Source organism: Herpailurus yagouaroundi, unplaced genomic scaffold (genome assembly GCF_014898765.1).
Source record: "Herpailurus yagouaroundi ecotype Mexico unplaced genomic scaffold, PumYag 29, whole genome shotgun sequence".
NCBI classification, from domain to species: domain Eukaryota; kingdom Metazoa; phylum Chordata; class Mammalia; order Carnivora; family Felidae; genus Herpailurus; species Herpailurus yagouaroundi.
In genome coordinates this window covers 56,550,371-56,567,422 of record NW_024412377.1, presented here as the reverse complement: position 1 = coordinate 56,567,422, position 17,052 = coordinate 56,550,371, and the positions used below count along the sequence as shown (strand labels likewise).

General features: G+C 35.1%; 1 non-coding gene across 1 annotated transcript; it reads right to left on the bottom strand.

The window, feature by feature from the left end:
• Window positions 1–399: 399 nt before the first annotated feature.
• Window positions 400–506, bottom strand: LOC121017200 (U6 spliceosomal RNA). The gene has a single exon (XR_005784662.1). It is a non-coding gene; the product is annotated as a U6 spliceosomal RNA (small nuclear RNA).
• Between the last annotated feature and the right edge of the window lie 16,546 nt (window positions 507–17,052).

Here is a 17,052-nt window from a genome sequence, read left to right as displayed (position 1 = left end):
GATTGAAATAATGATTCCTCACTTCCTGGGTTTGCATTTTTAACCATACACGCTTTTTAAGTTCAAGAAGAAGAATCAAAATGCATTTATATTCTATATTACAATAAATGTGAATATCAAAAGTTTCTCCTTGAGTTGTGTGACTGCTGACATTTGAAAAAAAGCCAGAGAATCTTAGAATCGGAAGAAGCAGAAATATGTTTAGTATTTCAATTGACTCCTGATGGAGAGGGAGAGAGGGGAAAAATTATAAGTTCTCTTTGCAAAGTTTTATGTTTTTTTTTAAACTATTTATTTTCCTAGGACCTAGATTAATTACAATTCTTGTTTCAAGACACGAATGGTTCATTATATTTAGTTGTTTGCTTATTTTATTTTTTTCAATATATGAAGTTTACTAAAAATATGGGACGCTTCATGAATTTGCGTGTCATCCTTGCGCGGGGGCCATGCTAATCTTCTCTGTATCGTTCCAATTTTAGTATATGTGCTGCCGAAGCAAGCACGTGTTTGCTTATTTTAAATAACATAGTGAACCTGCATCAATTATGAAAAGTAGAGCCCTGATGGTAACTTAAATGAGCTCACGTGGTCTTCTATTCTTTTCTCTTCCTTCCCCAACCCAAAGTAACAATCATCCTGAATGATCACGCTCTTGGGGGTATATGTGTGCAGAGTTCCTTAATACAGTATATGCCCTAAAAACACACATCATTTTAGATGTTTTTAACTTTATAAAAAGGCACACACTCTATATAATCGTTTTAAAGTTACTGTTATAAAACAGTATGATAATGCTAAGATTTATATAATTTACTGAAAGTAATGGTAGTTTATTTTTATTGATATATAGTATTCTATTGCGGTATGTACAGTAAAACCTTGCATTTGTAGTAACTTGCTCTGCAAGTGTTCTGCAAGACAAGCAAACATTTCTAATAAATTTTAACTTGATAAATGAGCGATGTCTTACAATGTAAGTAGTATGAAACACAGACATCACATCTCACAACTGAGTCAAGGTTCTTCTCTCTCTCTCTCTATATATATATATATATCTCTCTCACTGAGGGACTGTGGGTGGTCATCTCCCATGCTTGAATGCTCCGTCTCAGGCCATGCTGTTTGGTAGAAATCAGGGATTTCTCAGAATGTTGGAAGGTGCCCTCAACTGGCACTAGTGTATTTTTTGCCACTTCAAAGCACCTATGGACAGTGCTTTGCTCTTCCATATAAGAGTAAGCTTAGGAATGCTTTGCTTCATTCTAGGTCAGGCTGCCTGTAGATACAGACCCTTTCCTCTACTGCCTTATTGCCAGTTACATTAAATACAGTATATGACAAGAGTTCATTAATACTGTATTGTAGTCAACATCCATGAGAGCATATACAATGGCCCCATGCAGAAAAAGATTCCATTAAGCCAATAGATCACAGTGATTCTGTTAGTGATAGTGAAAGGCATCCCATACAATAATGCTCCTCTCTCTTGTCTCCCTCACAACAGCCGCTAAGGTTTTCAAAGCTAAGTGTGGGTTGTTTATTTTTCTTTATATTTTGTATTTTCTTTATTATTTTGTATTACATTACAGTATTGTTATTTTGTATATGAATATTTTTGGGTTGTGGAACAAATCATCTGAGTTTCCATTATTTCTTATGGGGAAATTTGCTTTGATATACAAGTGCTTTATCTTACAAGCATGTTTCCAGAACAAATTATGCTTGCAAACCAAGGGTTTACTATACTATGTTTATACTTTTAATTCATGAATTGATTCATGAATTCAGTCAACCACTTATATTGAGCCAAGGAAATAACAAAAATAGTGTAGCACATCTTTAAAAGCTTTGGTCCTTTTTAGGAAACTCTAAAATTAAGGGCACCTGGGTGGTTCAGTTGATTAAGCAGCTGACTCCTGGGTTCAGCTCAGGTCATGATCTCATGGTTTCATAAGTTCAAGCCCCGTGTCAAGCTCTGTGCTGGCAGCACAGATCCTGTCTTGGATTCTCTGTCTCCTCTCTCTCTGATCCTCCTCAACTCGTGCTGTCTCTGTTTCTCTCAAAATAGATGAATAAACTTAAAAAAAAAAAAAAACTCTGTAAAATTAATGAGTTGTAAATAGGTGGTTTCAACCTTCTTTTGAGCTCTAAGGCAGTCCAGTTTTCTGAGTGGTGAACTTTCCAAGGCACACTCTTAATGAAGATGTTGATAAACTTCTAACATCAGCACTCTTAGGAACAATTCTTTTGCATCCTTTACCTAAGCCTTGCCTTACAGAAAGACAAAAAGAGCATCCCTCATATATGAACATGCCTGATGTAAGTAAATATGTGTGGGGGAGTCTTTCCAATCTTGGAACAACAGTTCTATTAGAGGTAGCATTTTGGTTTCCATTTTTATAGTGTTTACCTAGTTGAGTAAATACTTTGGCCAATGAGCTCATAAAGACAAAAAAAAAAATCAGTAATAACTCCCCTCCCCTCAATCTCTGAAGTACAATCATTATAGGGAACACTAAAATGGAAGGTAAAAGAAAAAGTATCCAGAGGTGAGAATATCTTTGAGGAGTACTTTATTCTACCCTCATACTGATGTCCTATGTTCTCTGAATTTAAAGAACTGTTTTGGGATACTATTCTTCAGATACCAAGATATCTGGGAATATTTATGGTTTATTTGTTGTCTGGTATAACCTGGTAGTTTATTTTATTTCTTTTAACAATACAATTGACATTATAGAGCACTTGCTATATCCCAGACATCACAGCATTTTCTGTGCATTTTTTTCATATATTACAATAATTTTATAAGATTTATTATCATTATTATCCTCACCATTTTACAGCTGAGGGAAAATTTCCAAGTTCACAGGTGAGCCCTCAAAATCCGAACCTTTAACTATGGCTATTATATTCTTTGCGATTCAGTCACCTTTATGTTACTTTATGTTATATTATTGACTTTAGCTAATAATTTCCTACTTCATTATCTCTATATAAAATGGAGATAATAAAACACACAAAGGTTTATATGTACAGACATGAAAAGTTTCCAATATAATACTTTTGAAATAGTAATATGTGCAATATAATTTTTATTTATGTGAAAATAAAATAGAAAATATTTATTTATATACCTGCATATATATCTATATGAAAAACTACCAAAGTAAATTACCCCTCAGAAGATAAGAAGTGAGTAGGATTAGAGTGAAATTAAAAGAGAAATTCTTTTTTATGACAAACACTTTTTAAAATATTTTCTAACATAAGCATGTTTTTCTTGTTATTAAAAAAATACAAAAAAAATGGAGACCTATGACAGGTTTTCAAGTAAGTTAGAAACCTAAAAATTAGTTAAAATGGTGACTGAATGAATATTGACATTTATCAATACTCTTCTAAATTACCCCTGTACCAAATCTCACATAAATTCAGAGAAGAATTTATCGGTGAAAAATACCAGAATTGTAAAATAAGTTATAGAATTAATAAGTGAGAAATTTGGGGGATCTTCTGAAAGAGGGCAGAATTGGTCATATGTACAGGAAAGTGACCAGAGACAACCATTATCAAAAATACACCAAAAAAAAAAAAAAAAAAAAAATCTTTTTTAGAGCCAGAGTGAATGTAGAAGAGAACCAGCCAGGCTCCAGGAGTAAATACCCAGGCAAAGGCGAACATTAAGCAAATATCAGGGTGACCAATCAGACAGCTACCATCAGAGCTTTTGGAATGTAGCCCCTATCTCCCAAGCAAAAGTGTAGGAAGTGTGTACCAAGAGAGGAATAATGAGAATCAGCCCTGCGGTAGAATAAGCCAATCAGTGTTCTGAATAATAACAAACCCAGGAGGGGAAGGGATCCCACATCACCCTGCAAACACTACCAGATCTCCTCTAGCAGCTCTCATTCGAGCATGGCTCTGATAAAAGCAGGAGTTCTCAAACACAGACATGAATGGGAAACCAATGATCCCCAAATATTTAAGGAAAATAAACACCATGAAATAGAGCTATGGTAAAATACATATGGAAAGATCACTACCCAAAATTATGTTAATTGTAATGAGTATAATTGATATAATCAGAGGGAATTAAGAAGGTTTAAATTTTTAAAAAGAGAAAAATACTACCTCATTAGTAGACATATATCTTCAAGGTGGGCTTATCAAACGGGTAAGAGAGAGGCAAAATTTTAAGTTCTTTGACCTTTCCTATCCTGTATGTGAGAGATAGGAGTGCAAGGAAGACACATGATTGCAAGGACTTCTCTTTTTTTTTTTTAAACAACTTTTTTTTTTTTTAATGTTTGTTTATTTTTGAGAGAGAGAGAGAGAGAGAGGGGAAGAGAGAGGGAGATAGAATCTGAAGCAGGATCCAGGCTCTGAGCTTCTCAGCACAGAGCTCAATGTGGGACTCAGACTCACAAACTGTGAGATCATGACCTGGGCTGAAGTCAGATGGTTAACTGACTGAGCCACCCACGCACCCTGATTGCAAGGACTTTTGGCAGAAAACAGGCAATACTTCTCCAACCATAATAAGACGTGCACATTGCCCCTTGTGAAATACACAGAGACATAAATCAAGTAAAAGTCATCTCTTTTAGTACCTTTCTCCATTTTTGGACTGGATCTAAACCCCTTTGGTTTACTCAAAGACAAAAATTCAAGAATTTTATCTTTCAATTTTTCCATTCTGGACATTGTCTCATGTCAAGTTTATAGGAATTCCTTGAAAACAATGGTATGTACACATTGGTCTCTCTTGAACTGACTCCATCAGGCATTCATCCCTACCAAGGGACATCATCAGCCCTTGTCTGTGTCACTAATGACATCAACATTGCTAAATTCAATGTAAACTTTCCAGTCTTCATCCTTCTTGACCTAGTATATCTGACAGAACTGATTGCTCCCTGCCTATTGACATTTTTGGCTCCTGTGAAATCACAGTATCTTGATCCTTCTACTTCCTTACCAAACACTCCTTCTCAGGCTCTTTGAATGGTTTATTTTCATTTCCTCTACAATTAAACACAGAAGTGCCCAAATGGTTTCACTTCTCAGTCTTATCTCTAATGTTTTTAATATCCAGTCTTTAGGATATCTCATGTAGGCCCATGGCTTTTTTAATCTCTCCAAAAAATCTCAAATGTCTACACAGAGTCCAAATAATTCCCCTGATCTAAAGACTTTTTTTTTTTTTATCCAACTGCTATTCAGCCTCCTCTCTGTATCATTAGCAACTCAAATGTAAAATGTCTAAAAATAAACATACAAACCCACTCCATCCACAGATTTTCCTGTCTCTAAGTGGTAAATTCCATCCTCCCACTGCTCACTCCAAAAACTTTAACATCATCCTTGGGCCCTCTCTTTCTTTCATACTACTTTCCCAGTCTGTTTTTAAATCCTGACTCTACCTTCAAAACACACCATGAATCCAACCACTTTTCACTATGTTAAGTGCTACACCCTGCTCGATGCCACCTTTAAATCTCCCCTAAATCCTAATTGGCCTCCAGTTGTCCTTGCTCAGTTCTTCCCCACATCCAAGCTTATTCTCAACCCAGCAACACAGAGGGATTCTTTTAACAAAATTTCCTGTCAGATCACAGTGTTTCTATGTTCAAAGCCCACCAAAGGTTTCCCATTTCATTCAGAATAAAAGCTGATGTTGCTTGCATGGCTCCCAAGCCACTGTGTGATCTGCCCACCACCCCCATCTGACCAATACTTTTCCCTTACTTAAAGTTCTCCAGCCACTTTGACCTCCTTGCTATTACTGGAATACACCAGGAATGTTGTTGCCTTGGGCTGTTTCTATTAACACTCCCTTATGTAGAACAATGGCTTCCCAGATATTCACAAGGTTGTTCCTTACTTCTTTGAGGTCCTGCCTCAAATGTCATCTCATCAAGGAAAGCCCTGTCTGACCTTTATAAAATAACAGCCTTCTGGTTTCCCTTCCTGGTACTCTCCATCCACTGAGCACTACTTTAGTATCTCTACTCAATTTATCAGGTATTGATACATAATAGGCTTACTTGCTTGTTTACTTTCTGTTTTCTGATTAGACCCAATGAGAACAGAAATTTTATTTTCTTTTTTTTTTTTTAATTTTTTTTTTCAACGTTTATTTATTTTTGGGACAGAGAGAGACAGAGCATGAACGGGGAAGGGGCAGAGAGAGAGGGAGACACAGAATCGGAAACAGGCTCCAGGCTCCGAGCCACCAGCCCAGAGCCCGACGCGGGGCTCGAACTCACGGACCGCGAGATCGTGACCTGGCTGAAGTCGGACGCTTAACCGACTGCGCCACCCAGGCGCCTCCAGAAATTTTATTTTCATTGCAATATCTTTGCTACCTTGTACAGCGCTTGGCACATTACAAATATAAATATTTATTCAGTCTTTAATAGATTATTGGCTTACTGTTATTAACCAGATTTGTCAAAAGTGGGTCTCTGTGTTTAAAATTGTCAAAGTAATTCGTTTTAAGTACGTATGGAACTTTCACACAAATGGACTATTATACAAACCACTGAGGAAAATTTCAAGAAATCTCAAAAAGGAGAGATCATAAAGGCTATAGAAGACAAGGCAATAATAATAGAAAGGAACAATACAAGACCTTGAACATAACAGCGGAAAATATTTTTGCTTGGAAACATTCATTTAAATAACTCTTTATTACAATAGGAAAAAAAAAATCACTAAAGTTTAGAAGAGTTACAAATAAAAGTACACTATGAGATGCCACCAGAGCAGCATTTGGAAATAAACGTGGGGGCTCAACATGTATACATTGGACAAAACCTTGAAATTTAAAAATTAACGCTCATAACTCAAGAGGCTGAAAAGAAAAAAAAAAAGAAAACAAAAGAGAAGGAGGGAAATGAGTCAATAAAGATGAAAGCACAATTTATTGAAATATAAATTCAAGGAAACAGAGTTGATCCACAAAGCCAAAATTCTCCTAAAAGACTAACCACATTATAATGATGTCTGAGCAGGAAAGAGAGAAAACTAGAAAGAATAAATAAAACGAGAGATATGAAAAAACTATAAATAGGAATCCAGTGTATTTCAATGTGACAATTTCAATAGCTATATTTATGATAGGCAAAAATAGAGAGAAAGCAAAGGCAGAGCAAGCAAGTAGGAAGCTATTTTAAACTCTGAGAGAAGTGATTTTTGACACCTATACATGAGCAGTATCTCTAAGGATGAGTTTACGGGTGAGCCAGAAAAACTAAGTAGAAGTGGGTGATTAATTGGGTAAGAGGTTAAAGAGAGATTCATCTCTTTACTTCTCACCCTTGTATTAATTGTGTGAGAGGGGTGAAGGTAAGGGCTGGTAATTTATTTTCATCTTTTTTTTTTTTTTTAATTTGCTCAACACCCGCTATTAACATGAATATTTCAATTACCCTAATTCATTAGGCATTAAAATAGGAGAACTGATGAGACTTGGCCTTATTAAAACTTTTAAAGTTGTATTTTTCTTCTCCATGTGTGATTTAGATTGTGCTTGAATTTCTGTGTCTGGAATAACTTTCCAATGAAGTTTAAGAAGTCAATGATAACTCTGCTAGGTACTTAGGAAGTTCATTGATTTAATTCATGAAATTACTACTAAATCTAAATTTGAGGTAAAGGTTACCAAATACTTGACAGGATATTTGACTTCCTACTTTTGCAAGCCCTAATATGATAGGATTTCTTCATAAAACCATGAGGAGAATGACTTGGGAGTAAGGGTTTAAAGTTTTAAGATGATGTAACGTTAAAAAAAAAAAAAAAAAAGCATTAGAAATTCCAACAATGACACTACCTTCCAGGATACTACCTGTTTCTGAATTTATTCCATAATTGGCTTCTCTTTGATCCACTTTACCATTCTTTCCCAGTCCTCAGCCCCCAAATTCCATGATCCTTGTTCAGACCTTGAACCTCGTCTCTTTTTGATCTACGCATTTACTCCCTTAGCATACTTATTCTGTGTCATGAATTTAAGTATTCTGCACAATAATATCTGCTGCATCTATAATTCTAACTGGAACCTGTCCCCTGAACTTCAGAATCACATACCTAACTGTCCACCTGACATATCTCCCATGAATTTAGTTGGCATTTCAAATGTAGTATATCTGAAATTTACCTTCTAGTCTTTCCCCCTAGACCTATTCTTCCCACAGTATTCTCATCTCTTTAAATGACAATTCAACTTTCTAGGTTTCAGAACAAAAGTATTGGAGTCATTCTTGATTCCTATCTTTTTCACGACTGACATTTAATCCTTAGTAAGTCTTAATTGTTTTTTACCTTCAAAATGTATGCCTTTTCAGACTTCCCACGCTAAATACTCTGTTCCAACACACCATTCTCTCTTATGTTATTTAATAATCTTTCCACTGGTTTTTCTGCCCCTACATTCACCTTACTATGTCTATTCTCCTATAGTTTTAGGAAAACAGCCAGAGCTATCCTGGTAAGATAGAAGACATTTCATTGAATTATTTTATTTAAAACAGGTATCTTCTGAACTCACTTTCAGGAAAACTGAAATCTTCATAATCGTGCACAAACCCTATATAATCCAGTTCTACAATATGTCTCTGACTTTATTTTCAACTAATTCACCCCGGTCTTCTTGCAGCTCCTCAGTTCAGAACATTCCCAGAACATATTCCCTTTGCTAGAACTCTTGCTCGGATTTCCTACATGGTTCACTTACTCTACTCATCTGGTTCGTCGCTCAGAAGCGATTTCTAAGCATCACTCTTGTATTCTGTCCTTTGAAAAATTGTACCTCTTACACTCCAGAATTCTCTGTCTCCCCTCCCTACTTTATTACTCTCCACAATAATTATCACCACCCACATTGTTCTGTTGTATAAATTTGTTCTCTTTTTTCAATGTTTGTTTGTTTAGAGAGAGAGAGAGAGAGAGAGAGAGAGAGAGGGAGAGAGAGAGAAAGAGAACAGTGGAAGGGCAGAGAGAGAAGAGGGAAAGAACTCGAGCAGGCTCCGCACTGACAGCACAACACAGGACTCCATCCTACCAACTGTGAGGTCATGACCTGAGCCAAAATCAAGAGTAAGATGCTCAACCAAATAAGCCACCCAGGCGCCCCTGTCATATAAATCAACAAATGTAATGATTGGGCTCATTCATTCTTAGATTCGCCAACAAAAGCTATATGGCTCCATAAGGCTCCTTTTAGCTTAGTGTGGCTTGGTCTATTTAGATGGTACTGAGTTGCAAAATATAAAATAATCATTATACTGTGTGAGTACTGCCATATTATCCACAGCAAAATTTACTTCTTCTCCCTGTCATATAAGAAAATGTGTACAAAATTTTCATTGTATAATATTTAGTTTTTCTGATGACAGTAATGATATTTCACTACAAGAATTTCCAACGTGGAAAAACTGCCCCATGAATCATTCCTAAATGAATGATTCAGGGACTCAGTTGTGAGTCCCTTGGGAAGAGCAATTTTTTGATAACTTTTAACTACATGCAAGCTTAATCAATATTTATAGAATGAAATGTAATATATGCAGAAAAGGCAATGACATGAGACTCCCATATAATAGTTACCTTCCTTCTCTGGGTCAACTTTATTCAGGTTAGGATCCCGAACAAAAGAATCCTTTAATCATGGAGAGACACACCAAAAGTGGCCATACTATGACCTATATAAATAGGTTCAGTATATAAATAGTTCAGTAAACTTGGTCAGTGAGTATGCTGATGTTTCTAAAGCATTTACAACTCAACCAAAAGAATTTGCAGAAGTAGTTGCAGTCTGATCTTACCTGACTCAAAGTAGGAGAAACAGCAAAGACGGAATTAATCCAACGTATATTCCTCATTTCCAGATGTTGATTTCAGTCATCTCAGGAATGTTCAAATGGGTTTTATTTTAAAAATGAGAGGACTTGTAACAAGTTTATGTTTCTGCAGGACTCTCTAAATACTTCCAAATTCTGAGATCTGAAGTAATGTACCAATTCTGTTTAACCACTCTAAGATTCAGTTTGCTCAACTTAGACATGAGAGGGGTAGACTTGATAGCCATTTGATTCTAGAATGAGGAATATGTTGGCCTGAAAGCTCCCTAATACGAATTTTTTTCAAATTCCCTTTATCCTCCCATGCCGTGTTTACACCCTTCAGACATTACATGTAGATAATCCAAACATTTGCAAATTCAGCAATGTTATCTTATTGTGTTCTTCCTACTCTCTACTTAATAAAACTTCATGGGCCTGAAGGTTGCTATGAAGTTACTCCCAAGACTTTGCTCTTCTTCTGGTAATTTAATCTTCTTTGCTCTTCTTCATAATTCAATTTTGTCAACCTTTTCTTCAGGGGAATTTAAAATTTACTACCATAACTACTTAATAGGCTGCTTCTTGTGATAAGGGGATAAGAAATTTACTTTTGGGGACATATGCTGACGTCCTCATGGGTACCATTTAGTCTGCTTACTGCTGACCTCAGGATTCTGTAACTTCAAAATGTTAATGGTTTCTAAAATGTGAAGAATTCTTAACTCTTCACTGAAGGTTCACCTGCAAAGTGTGTCACAACAGCTACTTGTATAATGGATGTTACTTACATTTGTTTTTCTTTTCTAACAAATGTAACTTTCAACTTTCTTGTTAATTATTTTGATTTAAGTATACTAAGGCAAAAATGTTTTGCAGCTAGATATACAACTACTCATTTTCAGATGTTGATTTCAGTCATCTCATGAATGTTCAAATGGGTTTTATTTTAAAAATGAGAGGACTTGTAACAACAAGTTTATGATTCTGCAGGACTCTAAATACTTCCTTCTAAATACTTCCTCTCTAAATACTTCTCTAGCTGTATTTACCATACAGCTAGAGAATACAAAACATATTAATAGATTTCTGAATGGATATGAGCCTGGTGGGGCATCAGTATTTTGCTTTATACACCTACATGTTCCAAGTATTAGACTAATTGATAAGGGATATATAAGAATATGTTGGCTGCTATAGAAAATTAAGTGTATTATGACATAAAGAGGGATATAAGACATGTAATAAGTTCCGTGGTGATTGTAAAGTCCTGCCATGAATATGGGAGAGAGAGGAGAATTTGAATCAGAACTTAAATAAACAAAAGAGATTAGTACATAGAGTTGGGTGTTAGAGGACAGAGGACATGTCAGGATTTGGGAGAACATGGACAAAGTATGAAAATAATTTACTGTGGCTAAAGTTTTCATATCTATATTTTTAATAGTAAGGACTGCTAGTTGTAGTAGTCAACAACCAAACTCTTTATTTATTTTTCATGTCAAAGTCTAAGGTGGCTCACCACTGAATTTCTCTTCCACACAGTCCTTTAGAGTCCTTTACCACATGTGCCATGTGCTAATTCGACATGTCACCATTCAGGAGCCTTAGGATCTGTCCTTGGATTTTCTACATGCAACCAGATTAGTTTGTAAGCAAAGATATAATATTGTAAGAATGATCGTGTGAGAACTTACAGAGGTCAAATCTGGAGGTAGTTTTACCATTTTTACCCACTTCCCTTGGGATTGCACTAAAAGGTGTTTCCCATTCGACAGTCAAGAGGCTGGCTGATGTTGGCTACCAGCATGCTGAGGATAAAAGGAGATCCCAATATATTAATAAGTACAGCATTTTATACTGTGGTGCATTCATGTAAAGAACAGATATTTAGTAGAAAAGACCAAAAAGGCAGTTTCTAGTCAAATCATGGAAGGGATTTAGAAATTAGTCTGCAAGATGTAGAAAAAACAACCATCGCCTAAGAGAGTAAATCAACTACCAGATCTGCTTCTCTTAAAGTATATCCAATTATAATTCTTTGCTTCACTTTAGGCAACAAGGATATTAAAAAAAAAAAAAGGAGGAGAAAGAGAATCAAGCTATTTTTAGACCATCATCAAATGTATATAAACTGCTCTAAATCTGCATATCTAAGGCATTCATGTTATTAGACCAAAGGCATTGAAATATAAGATATATTGGCATGAGACCTTGGTATTTGGGATTCAAGGTGATTTATTTTCATAGTTTGTATCACATTGTAAATGAGTGTGAGTCAGTAATGGAATATGCAGCACAGTGGATTGTAACTCTACTCAAAGTGGATTCATAATTGTGCCATTTAAAAATCCCCTATTTAGTTGCAAGATTCAGTTAAAAGGGGAAATGGCACTTACTTGTGAGGTGTTACATATCTATCAATTATTTCATACCAGTTTAGATGCTTCTATCTGACGTAAATGAATTTCTGGGTAATAATATGACAAATTCTGTAACAGCAAGAGACTAATTTCAACCTTTTTACATGATAGAACCAATTACATTGGAGAAGGATGAAAGGAAAGAGATGTGAGTTATACCAGCAGAGAGGGGCAAGAGAAAAAATTTGCTGTTTTCTTCTCTTTCTCTGAGTCTTTCTCCAGTCTTCAGTGTAAGAGGAAACATTGTCTAGTCTGTAACCAGTTTATTGCATGGGCTAGATTTCTTAGGGCATAAGCAGAAGACAGCTTTATTTTCTCTCCCACCACTGCTTCAAACATGCTCTCTTGTTCCCTGTATTAGTCAGAGTTCTCCAGAGAAAGAAAACCAATAGGATGTGTAAATATATAGAGAGAAGTTTATTTTAAGGAATTGGCTCAGGTAATGAAAGAGACTGTCAAGCCCAAAACTGTAGGGTGAGCCAGTAGGCTGCAGACCCAGAGACAAGCCATTATTGTTCAAGTCCAAAGGCTGTCTGTTGCAGAATTCACTCTTGCAGAGGGAGGTCAAGTCTTTTTATTCTAAGGCTGACCTTCAACTAATTGGATGAGGCCCACCACCTCATGGAAGACATCGGCTTTACTCCAAGTCCACTGATCAAAATGCTAATCTCATCCAAAAACACTCCCACAGAAATACCCAGAATAATGTTTGACACATATTGAGGCATGTGGCTCAGCCAAGTTGACACATAAAATTAACCATCACATTTCTCTTCCCCATTACCTACAATAACTGATAATTTACAGTCATGTACATTTCTAAGACACTGTAATTTTCAGGTAGTCAGACTCTAGTTCTATTTCATATTCTCCTTCCCCTGACTTCAGTCTGGGTAGTGTTGCGAGGAAGCACACTAAGGAAGTGAGTCAAGTAGAACAGGAGCTGTCTATTTTCCTACTTTCCCATGATTCTTTAGGAATCACCCTTCCATCCCTTTTCCACATTTGCTACACCCCCATCCATCTTTTAGGAAGTCTTGCTACCTTACCTACATTTAGAGCTGGGCTGCAGGCATCTTGCTACTTATTTTCCAAAGCTTTTCAATCTTAGCCTACAATTTGCAATAAAATTCTAGTTTTCATTTTCATTGGTGTTACATTTATTACCACAATGTTATACATGCAGCTGTACATTCTTGCACAGGTGCATACACATCGCAGTCTCTAGAAGGAACATGTGAGAGACCCAACCTGGTAAATCATGCATAAATAACTTGCCTAAGAAAGCAACTAATTCTTTGGAAGTAAATCCACACCACTGATACTATCCCTGCTTGGATAAATCCCAATTACCGCATTATTTAACACCATCCAGAAACTATTAAATACTATGTAACTCATAAAATTTATTTTAGTGCAAAGACCCAGTTGTTCCATCACATCATATTTCTATCACACATTTCTATAATTCTATATTATTAGATCACTTCTCCTATAGAAAGGGGTAATAAATTAAAAGTAGTAACAATGTTATGAATCATCTGTAAGAAGAGTAATCTTGTTCAATAGTCAAATACTCTAATGTAGATTGATTTAGAATAATTTACATATCATGCTGCTTTGTCATGTGTTGCTAATAACTTTCATCATTTCAAAGGCAGATTAAATATATTCAAGTCAGAAGGTCATGGAAATACTCAGTCTCAGAAAGACTGTCTCTTATACTTCCAACTACCTTTTGGTGCAGTGTTCCTCTCTTTACCACTTTTTACTCCCAATATTTGCCATGCACAGAGGAATATGCATTTTCTCTAAGATATTGCCCCTCATGTGGGCATCTGCATTATCCTTCTACTGCTAATTTTGTTTAAATATAGCATCAGGTTTTGTATCACTTTATAAATTATAAGAACAGAACCAAAAGATCCACATCCATTACTTGGTTGAAACCTGATAACTTAAATTTAGATAAAAAGTATTACAGTCATAGGTAAATATTAGAACAAAAAGTTACAAAAGCAAAATAAAATGATCTTTACCCCATTTCTTAGGCCTTTTTCCCAAAGATGAGCACTTTTAAACTAATCTATGTATTTCCATTTAGCATGTATTTCCATTTAGAAGTGCTCATGAGGTATGCTCACTCATCATCAGAATGTACAAGCCAAAACCACCATGAGATACCACCTCGCACCTATAAGAATGGCTAAAATTAACTACAGAGGCAACAACAGATGTTGGTGAGGATGTGGAAAAAGGGGAACCCTCTCACACTCTTGGTGAGAAAGCAAACTGGCGCAGCCACTCTGGAGAACAGTATGGAGGTTCCTCAAAAAGTTAAAAATAGAATTACCCTACAACAGGGCAATTGCACTACTAGGAATTTACACAAAGGATACAAAAATACAGGTTAAAGGGGCACGTGCACCCTGATATTTATTGCAGAATTAACAACAACCAAACTATGGAAAGAGCCCGAATGCCCATTGACTGATGAATGGATAAAGAAGATGTGGTATCTATCTATCTATCTATCTATCTATCTATCTATCTATCATCATCTATCATCATGGGATATTACTCCGTCATCAAAAATAATGAAATCTTGCCATTTGCAAAAATGTGTATGGAGCTAGAGTGTACTAGTGAAACCAGAGAAAGTCAAATGCCATATGATTTCACTCATATGTGGAATTTAAGAAACAAAACAGATGAACATAGGGTAAGGAAAAAAATTGAGAGGAAAGAAACTCTAAGAGGCTCTTAACTCTACAGAACAAACTGAGGATTGATGGAGGGAGGGAGAGTGGGGGATGGGATAGATGAGTGATGGGTACTAAGGAGGGCACTTGTGACGAGCACTGGGTGTTGTATGTAAGTGATCAATCACTGAAATTTACTCCTGAAACAAATATTACCATATATGTTAACTAACTAGAATTTAAATAAAAACTTGAAAAGGAAAAAAAAAGGAACTATGATGAAGATTGAATGAGTTCTATAAAAAACATTTAGAACAATGTCTAAAACATGTTTCATGCTTAAGAAATACATCATTATGAAATATTCTACTAAAATATTTTTGTATGTCCTTCTGTAAAATGATTTTGATATTGTAGTATAATTATCCTTTTAAAATTTACACAAAATTTATACAGATGTCAACCTACTATATACATCGGTCTGCCCTTTATATATTTTTATTTAATAGTATAGCTTGGAAAGCATTCCATATCAGTGGATAAAAGTCTACCTTAATCTTTTTTTTTTTATTTTTTATTTTTTTTTACAGATGCAAGCATTCTATTATATGGAATTATGGACCATATTGTATTTAGACAGGCCCTCACTGATATGCATTTAAATTGCTTCCAATTTTTTAATATTATGAACAATGCTTCAGTCAACATACTTGTACAAATAACTTCATGTACTTTGGGAAATATTTCTACAAGGTAAATTCCTAGCTGTGTAATTGCAAGGTCAAAAGATAGTCTCATAAATTTTTATAGATTAAAAAAAATATGTCCCATGGAATTATCACATGTAATTACATTTTCAAGAAAACTATATGAAAATATATTGCTCACATGAAAGAAATGTTAAAATTCAACTAAGGACATGAGAGAAGACAGATAAACAGAAAAAAAATCTTATTTCTTGAGAGAAAGATTTAATATTGCATAGGCACATTATAAAAGTGTTTATATTAAATTAATACTCTAATTAAAATATCGACTGGAATTTATAGTAACATGACAAAATGATATTATAATGCATTTTAATTTAAAAATTAAGATTATCCAGAAATACTGGTTTTTTTTTTAATAAAATTAAAAATAGAAAGAAACATAAGTGGCAGGTAGGGAAGATAATCCTCACAGGGATTAAATGCCTGAAGAGGCTACAATAGTTAAAATGGCAAGTTTGTACTGGGGCAGGAGGGGCACATAGAAGATCATTTCATACTGTAGGAGAAAATACATTATAACTAAATATCTGAGTATTTAGCCAACAATGAGTATAGCGGTTTCAATTGAGGGAATGGTGGATTTAAAAAAAATAAAATAAGTACTACTGCTTTAAATGCTGAATATTTGGAATATAATGAATATGAATCCCTATTTGTTGCATGAAAATCTCAGGTATACCAATATAAATATGAAAACAAGAAATCATAGAACATCAGAAAAAAAAATGTCCAGTTTTATCTATAAAACTAAACCAGGGAAGGCTATCAAAGATACGGTAAACATTTCACCACACAAAAATCCTCAACTGTGTGGAGTGGAAAACAATGCTAATGACTCTGCAAGACCAATTAGGTGTAAATACAAAGGGAAACAATAAACTAGTATTTGTTTGTACTTTAGATTAGGGGAACAGAGAGCTTATTCTGCAACTATACAATTCTGACTCTGATATTATAATGGGTTAGAGGAAACATATTTGTGCATGGTGAAGACAAACCTGGGGCCCTCATAAAAGTTTTGGTTTTTTTTGGTCATGTCATGTTACATACCAAGCTTCTGTAACTGTAAATCTTGTGCGTGACTGGATTCTTAAGTCTCCTCTTCTAGGAAAGATCCAGGATTTGTGCTCAATCCATTTAAATGTAGGGTTTACAAAAGTTAACTGCTTAATATAATACATTTTAGGTCAGATGATGACCATTTTCAAAAATTTCCACTTAATTCGTTTCATTGATATGTAACATAAACAAATACCTCTTTCTTTCTTTCTTTCTTTCTTTCTTTCTTTCTTTCTTTCTTTCTTTC